Raw genomic sequence first — 11,502 nt, forward strand, 5'->3', positions numbered from 1 at the left:
TATATATATATATATATATATATATATATAAGCTACGTGCAAAGTTTATACGTGAATAACCTCAAAGACTGAGATTTAAATAGTCCTATGGTGTATACTACTAATGTCAACAGATATAAATAGTATGTATCATCAATAGAAAGTGAAATGCCTTGAGGCAGAAGGTTAAGAACATCAAAGAAAAGAGGACTAGTACGAGGAGTGATTGATGTGCAAATGAAAGAACAATGATATCTGAGATGATCGATCGACATTTTGCAAATGGAGTAATTACTGTATGGTTCTCAGATTTTACTAAGTTGTTCTGTAATTTTGTATTCAAATACATTCTATTGTTTTCACTTGTGTTCTCGTTCAGTACAGCCCCAGGGTTTCCATCGATAATCTAGTCTGACCGTTTTCGGGTGGAATGTAATCCATTGTATTCCCCCCAAAGTTTATAAATACAACAAATGTGAGTGGAGATATTTTGATTAACCATTGCATTAACCATATTGGTTAAAATATTTAAAGCGATGAACCTGTTGACTGTCATATCATCTTATACATTTGATAAAATGATTTCATTTTTGGTAGAATAACACAATATTAATATAAAAAGTGTTAGTTTAAATGAAATCGTGGAATTTGAAAATTCTATTTTTTTTATCATTAAAACAACGTTAGTTAGTAACAATGAGTTAGAATTAAACATGACTTTTAAACGATCTAATAGTTTGATAGAAATGTTTTAGCGATATATTTATACATGAGTTTCCTGTCATTCTGTCTGTTGTTCTGCTTCTTTTTTTCATAAGAGTTTAACAAAATTATTCATCTTATCTATTTAATAAAAATATATGTGTTTATATAAATGTATAAAACTAAATGTATATGTATATTTATATAGTCATAGTAGAAGACACACTATCATCAATTGCATTATATAAATGAAAATACTTTTATTCTTATCGTTAAAAGATATCAGTTTATCATGATTTTAGACTGCAGTCTATCAAACTTTTTTTTGTTTTTCCAGTTGTTTGATAGTTCTTTTCAGACGATGTTCTACACTCACCTAAAAAATTGTTGAACAAACTATACACTTGAACCTAAATTCGACGATTCAATATTTTGTTAATTTTATTTAACATTACATTCTAAAATGAAAGTTACCATTTATGTGTATGAGAGCGTTTTGAGATGGTAGAGAAGATTTGTAGCTCAGATGGATGATTTTGATGGAGTTTTCGTTCCCTAAGCTGGATGGTTTGGTCGTGGAGCTTACAAACTTCTACATGAAGTTTGTACTGGTGATGTCTTTCAAAATAACGATGAAAGCTCTACAACCGAACCATGCAGATTAGAGAACAAAACTCCATCTACAGCAATGTTTGCACATTAGCGTAATAAACTGACATTATAGGTGTCAAAGGATTCAGTCTAAAGGTACAAGGCACGTTACATGAGTTTTGATACATCTGCTCTTTGCAGTAATAGCTCGTAGTGAATGCAGCATTAGCAAATTACAAATAGTCGTCAGTGTTGACTACACGTATCTGCAATATACGAGACCTGAATTCCCAAATAATTCAAACGCGTTTACGTCGTCTAATTTAATAACTTTATTACAAGTGTTCAGATAGCTTTCCATGGGTTTACGTTAAAAACAATCCAATAAATGTATTTGAATTGCGAGGCAAATTATGTGATTATAAAATGTTATCCGTAATCTATTCATAACCATAGTCCATTTGACTATATACAAGCCATACACCTGGTTATCTGATAATCTTAACGCGGGTTTTAAACTCATGAAATGCCAATGACTGTTATTTTAGAAGAAGCCAAGCACCTCAGGGTCCGTTCATATTTTAGGGACAGGGTCATAAAGTCTATGTCTTGCTGCCAATGTACCTTTGAGTAATCATAAAACTGACGGATACAAAAGCCATTATCAGAATTCTTACGAAAATTTGGAAAACGTTTCTGATTTCAGTACAAATCAATAGTGTTGTGGTATGGCAGAAAATAATTGATATTTTAGGTGTTTAGTGGCCCTATATCGGTTCGTATGAACGACTGTCATCGAGTTATCAATATATATTTCCCGGCTACCCTAGTATATGATCGTTGAGTTAAATCGCGTTAGTGAATAACGGAATCATATAAGTCAAGTACGGGATTGAATTTCGAATATATGTATTTCACTCAATCGTTGATCCAGATAAACGGTCGAAGAGACGAAGCACAGAAAACGAAGAAGAGAGAGCTTAACAAAACCAATTGACACGCAGTGGTGAAGGCGAGTGAGCCAACTTAATTTAATAAAGCTTGGCTCGATATTTATTGTCAAGTAAAAATAAGTTGCAGACACATCATGAATAGTTTAAGTAATTGACACATATTCGACCATATAAAATACAGTCAGGGTTAATAAGCGAATAGGTGACAAGGTAAAAATATGGCTTAAAACGAACGAATAGACTAATCCGTCCAGAGGCTAGAATAACCTATGTGAACTTGATATAGTACCAGCCCCTATACGTGTATGAATATGCTAATACCAAACGAAGGTGTTCTAAACACGAATCTTAGAGTAATGACAGGAAAAATACCAATAACAAGTAGATATATATCTAGTAACTTATAAGTAGATACCTTTCAGAAGCTATCCTTTAATTCAAGATTTGTTTTATCGCTTCTTCTTACCATCATTCTCTGGTAATAGCGAAAATAACTGTCCATGAATGGGGTTTCGTATGAAAGGACTTAAACTAATTTGTTGCATACCAAATAAACTTCTGAGAAGTAAAAAAACATAAGTGATAGAGAACTAGCTATTTCAGTCCAATGATATGTATTCGTGTGTAGCTTTATTTTGTATAAGATTTAAATATAAGAGAAAATCTGGAACAAAAGTTTAATAAAAATTATAACAAGCAATAACAATCAAGCCTAGTAACCCAGAGATTAAATTATATGTGACTGCGCAATAATAAATACGCAGAAAACACGGAACTTAAAATTTAAAACACTAGCCTGTAAATATTGTGTTTGTTTAAAACTTGTATATCCAGAGTCAATGTCTTCATTAGTGAGGGATGCCTAGCCATTGGATCATATAAATCACACGTCGTTAATCGCAAAACTACAGAACTCACAAATGGTTCAAAAAAATTAGTGGATGTTTATCTTACATCATAAAAGTAACGTTTGCTGAAGGGAATTAATTTTTTCTTAATTGGTTTCTCATCAGCTTTTTGCAACGTGAATGAATGAAGGGATAGTAAGTAGAATAGATTTCACTTCATTTTAAAGTATGGTCATAACCATGTACATAGGAGATGATATATATATATATATATATATATATAGAGAGAGAGAGAGAGAGAGAGAGAGAAAAGAAGAGAGAAAGAATGAAAGAGAGTAGATAATAAAAACTTTTCCTAGAACTGGATGTAAGTGTAATTACATGGGTGACCATACTTCAAGCTTTATAAACAAAACGATCGGTCAGAAAAGATAATGCGATTAAAAATGAGATTATCCGTAAAATTGTTATCAGGATTAGGTACAAATAAACGGAAATGGGAAATAATCATAATTGGATAAAGTGTATTGAAAGAATAGGGTTTGTGCAGCAAACATTTCACCAATCGTTTGGTGATAAATGTCTCATCTAATTGAGGTACATTGGCAACTTTTGTTTGTAGGCCAATGTTACTTCGATAAGTCATTATAGTGAGGAGATAAGTAATCTCTAGGTCGAAAGTATCTTTTACATTGGAACTGTTTAGATTTATGTTAACCCGATTATTGTAGTTACTTATCTTTTCAAAGGTAAGAGAAACATACGGCTACAGAAAAAAAAGAAAATCTTTAAGCAATTCATTTTTGTATGCCGTTAGAGAGAACACACGCTTTTAATACAGCTCCATTCTAAGACATTGTGCTTATAGTATATTCCCTTATTATCTGTTGGTTATAGCTGTTTGTATTGCCAAACATGCAGAAAACATTTTTTCATTTTAGTATTCTTCACTTTACTTTCGTATCATATAGTTGACCCGGTGTTTACGTTGTGTAAAATTATCCGTCTTACAAAACAAAGTGGGCTACAGTTAAAGTAATATAGATTCTACACACTGTACATCATGATTAATAATAAAACAGTTTTATTTTAGATATTAAGGTAACATGAGAGTTCAGCAAAAAAGATTTAAATTCTTTCGTTCATCAGAACAAGTGCAGGTAAGCGAATTGCCTTCATAGAATAAATGCTTGGTGGTTATCCTTAATCCAAGTTCATCATATTCAAAGTTTTATGAAGTACATATTTAAACTATTCACTTCATCTATCAAAAAAGACACTGGAGCAGTGATACCATCATTCAAAATAGTTAACATTTTAATTCAAATGGGTCTTATATACTGGAGATTATTTAGATAATAATCTTAGCAATAGATGGGAGAACGTTATATGAAGTTTGCAGTTTAAAAGAACTCACGGTTAAGCGTTCTAATCACACTGGTGTGTGAAATTGCCATATTGAATGTTGATAAAACTCACTGTACTTTCTTGATTTGACTTATATATATACATATATATATATGTAGTAGTTTCTTCTAAAATGGTTTGCGTATTTATATTGTTTACTTTATACCAAATTCGTACTTCTTGGTTTTTTAATATTATTATGTGGCGAATGTTGCATTTTCTTGGATTACATTTCGGACTGACTTTAGTTAGACAACATACGAAGATCAAAAAGCAATAGACAACTCCTTCTTTTTAGTGCGAAATACTTCTGATTTGAGCCCGAACGACCATTCTGTTGAGAATCGAATCCCGGACCTCCAGTTTCGTAGCGACGGTTTAACCTCTTGATCATTTAATCGATTCGCAATATTGTGTGACCGTCCTTCGTTGTCTGCAGTGGTTGACTGTTCATACACAACATGTATGGATCCCATTGGTTAAGGAATCTGACTGGAAGTTAGTCACTAGTGAGCACACAACTATTATTAGCATAGGCGAGGTGTGACTAGTGAAGTAGAACCATATCCACCGAAGTAAATATGCTGTGATCCCATAAATCGCTAATCGATTGAAGTTATACATAAAAATCAGGGAATGTCAACTCAGCGGTCTAGAGGTTAGGCAGTTACAACGAAGCTGAGCACCATTGGGTCTGATTTTCAGTGAGATTATGAATGCGCACTGCAGAAGTGCCTAATGTTACGGAGAAAGAGCTATCGTGTCTTTCTGATTCATTTTGCTTTAGATAAGGTAATATGGGTGAATATTTCTATGAAATAGTTAAGCCCGTCAACTACATTGTCAGAAGATGGAAAAACAATTAATTTCGAAATTTTCTTTTTGTCTACACTTATTTTCAACTAAAATGATGAATTCCAATTAACCGCTTTTGAGTGAGTTCAACTAATGATATTTGAAAAATTTTACTTACTCAGTTATCATTCAAATAGGTTCCTAACCAACTGTTTATCTACTACACGTAGATTGAGTACAGTGACTAAATAAACTACAAAAATGACTCAAATTTGCAAAGTGCATAGCACGTGACAAACAAATTTTTTGTACAAGTTAGCATTTCGTTTATTTTGTGATAGATGTTTTTGTTCCTAAGTTTTTAGTACTTTCTAATGATGTTATCATAAAAGATTTTATACAGGATGGATGATTATATTTTTCTTCACAAATATATCATGTTCCTTCATCTAGACGAACGAGTTTGTGATTGATTTTTGTCAAATGTTTTATCCAGATCCATGTTTGATTCACCTATATTGGATTACATAATGATCAATCGAAGGTTATCGGTAGTATACTATATATCAGATATTACATTTTGAACAACCTCCTTATACGTTTACATGTTAAGCAATCAGAATGAAAATTAAAAAGTTCGAATCAAATAGAATTATTGTAAAATCAATAAAGATGAAATGAAAAAAACATTGTTTTATTCTTAATAACCGTAGTTTTAATACTTTTAATTCTGATTAAATTTCTGATAAGAGGTTACTTCATTTCATAAAAATACTTCAAGATTTTGATAAATGCCATGTTCTCATTCGAGGATTTTCATTCATCAAATAGATAAGCTTTACATTGTTAAAGTAAATAACGGATAGATTTTATTGTTGCCATCTATTGTTGCCGACTAAGATGAAAGCTTAGTTTCTAAAAACGCCTGTGGATCTTTATCTGTTACTTAATCTGGATTTTGGGAATTTTCGTAAAGTAGAATTCACATTAGTTTGTCTTCAATTATATGAAAGGTATTTTAGGCATTAGAAAAACATTTTTAAGTGAGCTGATAGTTGTTATTTCTTCATTATATAACATTTACCGATAGTTTTCTATTAAAATGATTATTTCTTAACGATTGTGTAAACTGGAACATGATTATACTTTTGTAGTCACGTATTACAGGCAAAAAATATGTTCTATAACTCAGTAACCTAGGTTCACTAGACGGTTAATGAAAATAGAGCAGTGATAGACTGCTATTTCATCTAAATAGACTACGATCACTCAACACATCTCCAGAGCTAAAATCTAGTAACTTCAAATTTAATGAAGTTAGTATTAACTTCTGCTAAACTTATTGAACATTTAACACCGCCGTAAAAAATGATTTTTTATTTTGATTGTATCTTCACATTCTAAACGTTCAAGAGTTCTTTCCATATTTCTGTAGAATATTATATATTTCAAAGATTAACTACTGATTAATAGATTGAATTTATCATTCTTTCTTATCCGGAAGTTTTACTTATAGAAATTGTTTGAATAAAACTAGCTACAATTTCACATTTCCAGTTCAATGACACTGATGAAAATGTTTTAACTGATTGATGTTTAACAATATTACATACTTTTTCAATAGTTTCAGTTGTCCATTATATGTTTTATAATTAGGTTTTGTGAATCTAATGTTTATTTATTTCATTCGCTCCAAATAGCGCCTATTCAAACTATTTTATTTTACTAAGCAAATATAAGTTAGTTGTTTGTGGAGATTTTTAGTAATTTTTTATATATAATTCAAACCATGAGTCGATTGAAACTAGACCCCTGCTGAGGAGTCCCATCATAGGACGAAACCGCCGTCCAGTCCTTCCAGGTTTTTCATGGTGGTCTAGCTTCAATTGACTCATGATTTCAACTATATACAAATATAAGTCATTGACTTGATTTAAATTGTTACACTGTTATGAATTTTCTTAATACGTTCGTTTAGATATCCGTGATTATAAGAGATAGAAGGAACAAACATTATTCATATCATATGATACTTAAAAAAAATCATCCTTCGTATGGACATGGAGTACATACTTTTTGACTGCCAACAGTGTTTTGTCAACGTTACATTCTAGTTTTATAAACGGTATATATTTTTATTTATTTCTTAATAAATATCAGCTTAGATTAGAATGAAATAGTTTAGTTGTTTTTTTATTAAAAAAAATTAGTATTGTTATAACAAAGAATAAAACAGCTTACTTGACGCACATAAATCAGATCACACTGTTTGTTTAGTTTCAAATTATCAGATACATAAAAACTAGACTGTAAGAATAATCATCTTTTAACTCTACCCAAATCAAATAAAACGATTTTAGCTTTAATATATATATATATATCTTACTAGACAGCGGATGTCAAAGATGTTAGGATTTGTAATAACAAATGTAGGTTTAACAGAGTGAGACTTTGTAGAGAGATAAAGAAATTAATAATCAATGTCGAATAAACTGATAACTATTTAAAACTCTCAAATAAAGGGTATTTAGGATTCGAAAGGTTAAGGGTTTATCAATCATTAAAAATGTCCAATATACCTGGAAGCTCTGACCTGACGGGTGTAGTGAATTTGTAACTCTAGAAAAGTTGATAAATGTTTGCATTAACAAGTAGATATATAAGTTATTTCCTCCTAGGAGTTAGGTAAATAAGTATTGTATTTTGAAAATAAGGATCATATTGATTAATCAATAGGTGTACATTACATTCTGAAATATTCAAATATGGTTATGCAATATATTATAATAAATCACATTAATAGTTCAAATTAATTTAGCTGAAGCGTTCCATATAATACTTAATCCTACTTCTCTCAATAGAAAGTAAGGCCTTACCATACATCCTACTTGGATTATATATCCTAGCCACCTAGTCGGATATTATTTACAATTCACACTATTACCTTACAAATTGAACTCTATCTTTTCTCACCATACAAGTCACACAATTTTCATCCTTAACAGTGCACATATACATACACACCAATTTACATACGTATCGCTTATGAACCAGCTTGACCGAAATGTCATGACATAGATTTTTTCAGACCTGTTTTTCGATTGATCACATAATATTCGTGTTGTCCCTTTGCACCATTTAAACTTGGATTAATTTTGATTTAGTGATTGATTCTCTGAAAAAGTGGCTTACACTGAGTCACGGAACGTCAGAAAATCTGATTTTTCTACTCACTGGGATATAAAAAATATATTGATTTATTTATAACAATCTACCAAATCCTCAATTTATTCGGAATTTCCATAGTTGAAAGCGTGAGTCAATTGAAGCTAGACCACCATCGAACACCTGGAAGCACTAGACGGCCGTTTCGTTCTACTATGGGACTCCTCAGCAGTGCGCATCCACGATCCCACACTCGCGAGATTCGAACCCAGGACCTACCAGTCTCGAGCCAGAGCCCTTAACCGATAGACCACTGAGCCGACATCCAGCGGTGTTAATGTCTAACTTCAACCAATCCACGAAGTTTAGCAACCGATCACCAATTGTCTTCAGTGAGTTGATATCTCTACCGTAGACTTGGTAGAACTCCACTGGTCAATGCTTCTCACTAGATGGTGGTCTAGCGTCAATCGACTCACGCTTTCAACTATGAAAATTCTAAATCTCCACAAAACCCCTTCTGAATATTCAGAATTATCAAATCAAACTTGGTGATGATACATATTTATCTTATATTGGTTTTGTACAAGGATTTATATTCCAACGAAGAAGAATATACTAGTTTATATTTTGGAATATATATATATATATTTCGATGCTCGGTATCAGGTTCATACAAGTCTGTGTAAATAATTCCTTGTTACATAAATGAATCAAACAACTTATTTGAGACATTTTATATGGATGTTAATAAAACAATGTGACTTGGTTCCTTTGTTAATTGCGTCAGCTTCCAATGAAATGATTGTAACTTACAAATGAAATATATATGACTTTTTGGGCTTCAGGTAATTCGACTTACATTAATCTTTATCCCTTGATGCATTGGTTAAGAGATTTAATTTATAGATACAGTATGTAATATGTTTAAAGGATGTTGGTAGCAAGCCTTGTACATAGGTTTTTTTGACACTTCCCATTCGTTGGTAAGGTAAATTTGAAATCTTGAGATAATTAATATCACCAAAACGGTTCTAGCTTGCTTCATCCATTGACATGCTAAACTAATGAAAAACTATTTAGTTTTCAGAGATAAATCATTGTAAACTTTCCGGCTAAACAGACTGTTGATTGTAGCTAAATATGTTCAGTGTTGGTGTCTCTTGATGTAATATTGAGTAACGCACATTCAAATCCGTAAGAAAATAGACCTTTCTTTAGTATCGTAAATGCGGCTTATTGATGAACGACGACTATCAGGAAACGTAAATCTATGTTCTCATATGGATTACATCCACCATCTAACAATAGTTTCGGCTAATGATAAAACTAGGCCAGTGTGTAGTTTAATCATATTTACACGTTGAAATTGGCTCACGATTTTGAAAATGAATCCAGTATGTTCTTATTAACTAAATAAATGGGTATACTTTGTTGTTGGTGGCTACAATTCTTAATGTGAAATTGAATATATATCAAAGATGTTTCTGTTTATTTAATAAACATTATTTCTCATGGTGAAGCTGAATGGATTCAGTTTTGTTCATTCAGATCGTTTAGTCTACCCATATAAACGCGATTTTTGTCATCATCTTTTCTCCCCAGGATGCAAATTTCTTCCAAAAAATTTTGAACATTGAGAATGTGTCTTTCTTCTATTGAGTATATTGTTGTCAGATATTTATTCATATATTCTTGTGCTTTCTAGGTATTCAGAAATGTGATTTGAACATTTTATTTCATATTCTTCACATCGGAGTTGTCTAGATAACCTACTTTTCATATATAAGCTTGATGAAATAATTAATTCCCTTTGACTTATTCCTAGAAACCATCATTGTAGTGCAGATGATTTTCAGTGAGTTGATCATCCAAAAATAACTGTAATTATTATTATCTTAGATTAAACAGTTGGGAAGTGTTAGTTTGTAATTACTAGATTTGACCTTCTTAGTAAGATGCTCACCCTCTAATATGTTGTTCTTATTTTCAAAATGTTTATCTATTCCGTTTAATTCAGTAACAACAAAAGTTCTAGTCAAAGAACGTCACATCCATGTTAGGCTTATAAATGTCATGTATTATTGATATACTGATTATTTATTACAGTTTATCAAAAGTGATAATAAAATATGAAAACTAAGCGAACGTTTAAAATGTAGTTAAGTACATTAAGGGATAAAATACCTGATTAGTAAAATGGTATAGATATTGTGTTAGAAGAGCATGAAAGCAAAAGTGAATCAGTTTTAGACATTTGATAATTGAAGTGGTAGATAAGAGATAATAGTTGAAGAAAACAATTATGTTTTGATTGCTGTTAAGTTAATTGCATTACTTATCTATGGGATAGAAATAATTGTACGCGACGAAGTACACACGGACTAAACATCGACAAAAATTATCATATTATAAAATGACATCATAATTCCACCGAAATATTAGGAAGGATTATTTCTGGGTAATAGAGAATAGATTTTTTTAAATACAATTAAGTAACAGGATTTTTGAGCTAACCGAACCAATCAAACCTTGATTGATGAAATCAGTGATATAATCATTCATATGAATGGTGTATAATGAAACGAATAACACATTATCACTTCCTCAGGTTGTAAATAATTAAAAATCGTTTATCTGTAGAGTGATTTAATAAACAGGATTATTTAAATACAGAAATCTCTGAAAATATATAAACTAAACATAACTGTGAGTTTCAGGAACGTGACTTCTGTTAGTTTTCTTAGTTATCTACAGAAATACTGTCTACTATGTGACGGTCAGTAATTGGAATATAACAAACTTATTTTTTTAACCTATGTTGCATGATTAAATCAGTAGTTATCTTCATAATCTGCCTGAAGATGATCTATATACAGTCAGATATGACACTCTTTGTCAGCGATAAAGAAACATTGCTGAACTTCTAGTTAGTGAAAATGTGGTACTAATCAATGTACAAATATCCGATTTTCATAGAATGTAAAATTCCCAAATCATTTCTTACTCGGAAATCTTAAAGATAATGCTTTTTTATTACAATATGTGGTTAAACCCAAGTA

Source organism: Schistosoma mansoni, assembly GCF_000237925.1.
Source record: "Schistosoma mansoni, WGS project CABG00000000 data, chromosome 1 unplaced supercontig 0010, strain Puerto Rico, whole genome shotgun sequence".
NCBI classification, from domain to species: domain Eukaryota; kingdom Metazoa; phylum Platyhelminthes; class Trematoda; order Strigeidida; family Schistosomatidae; genus Schistosoma; species Schistosoma mansoni.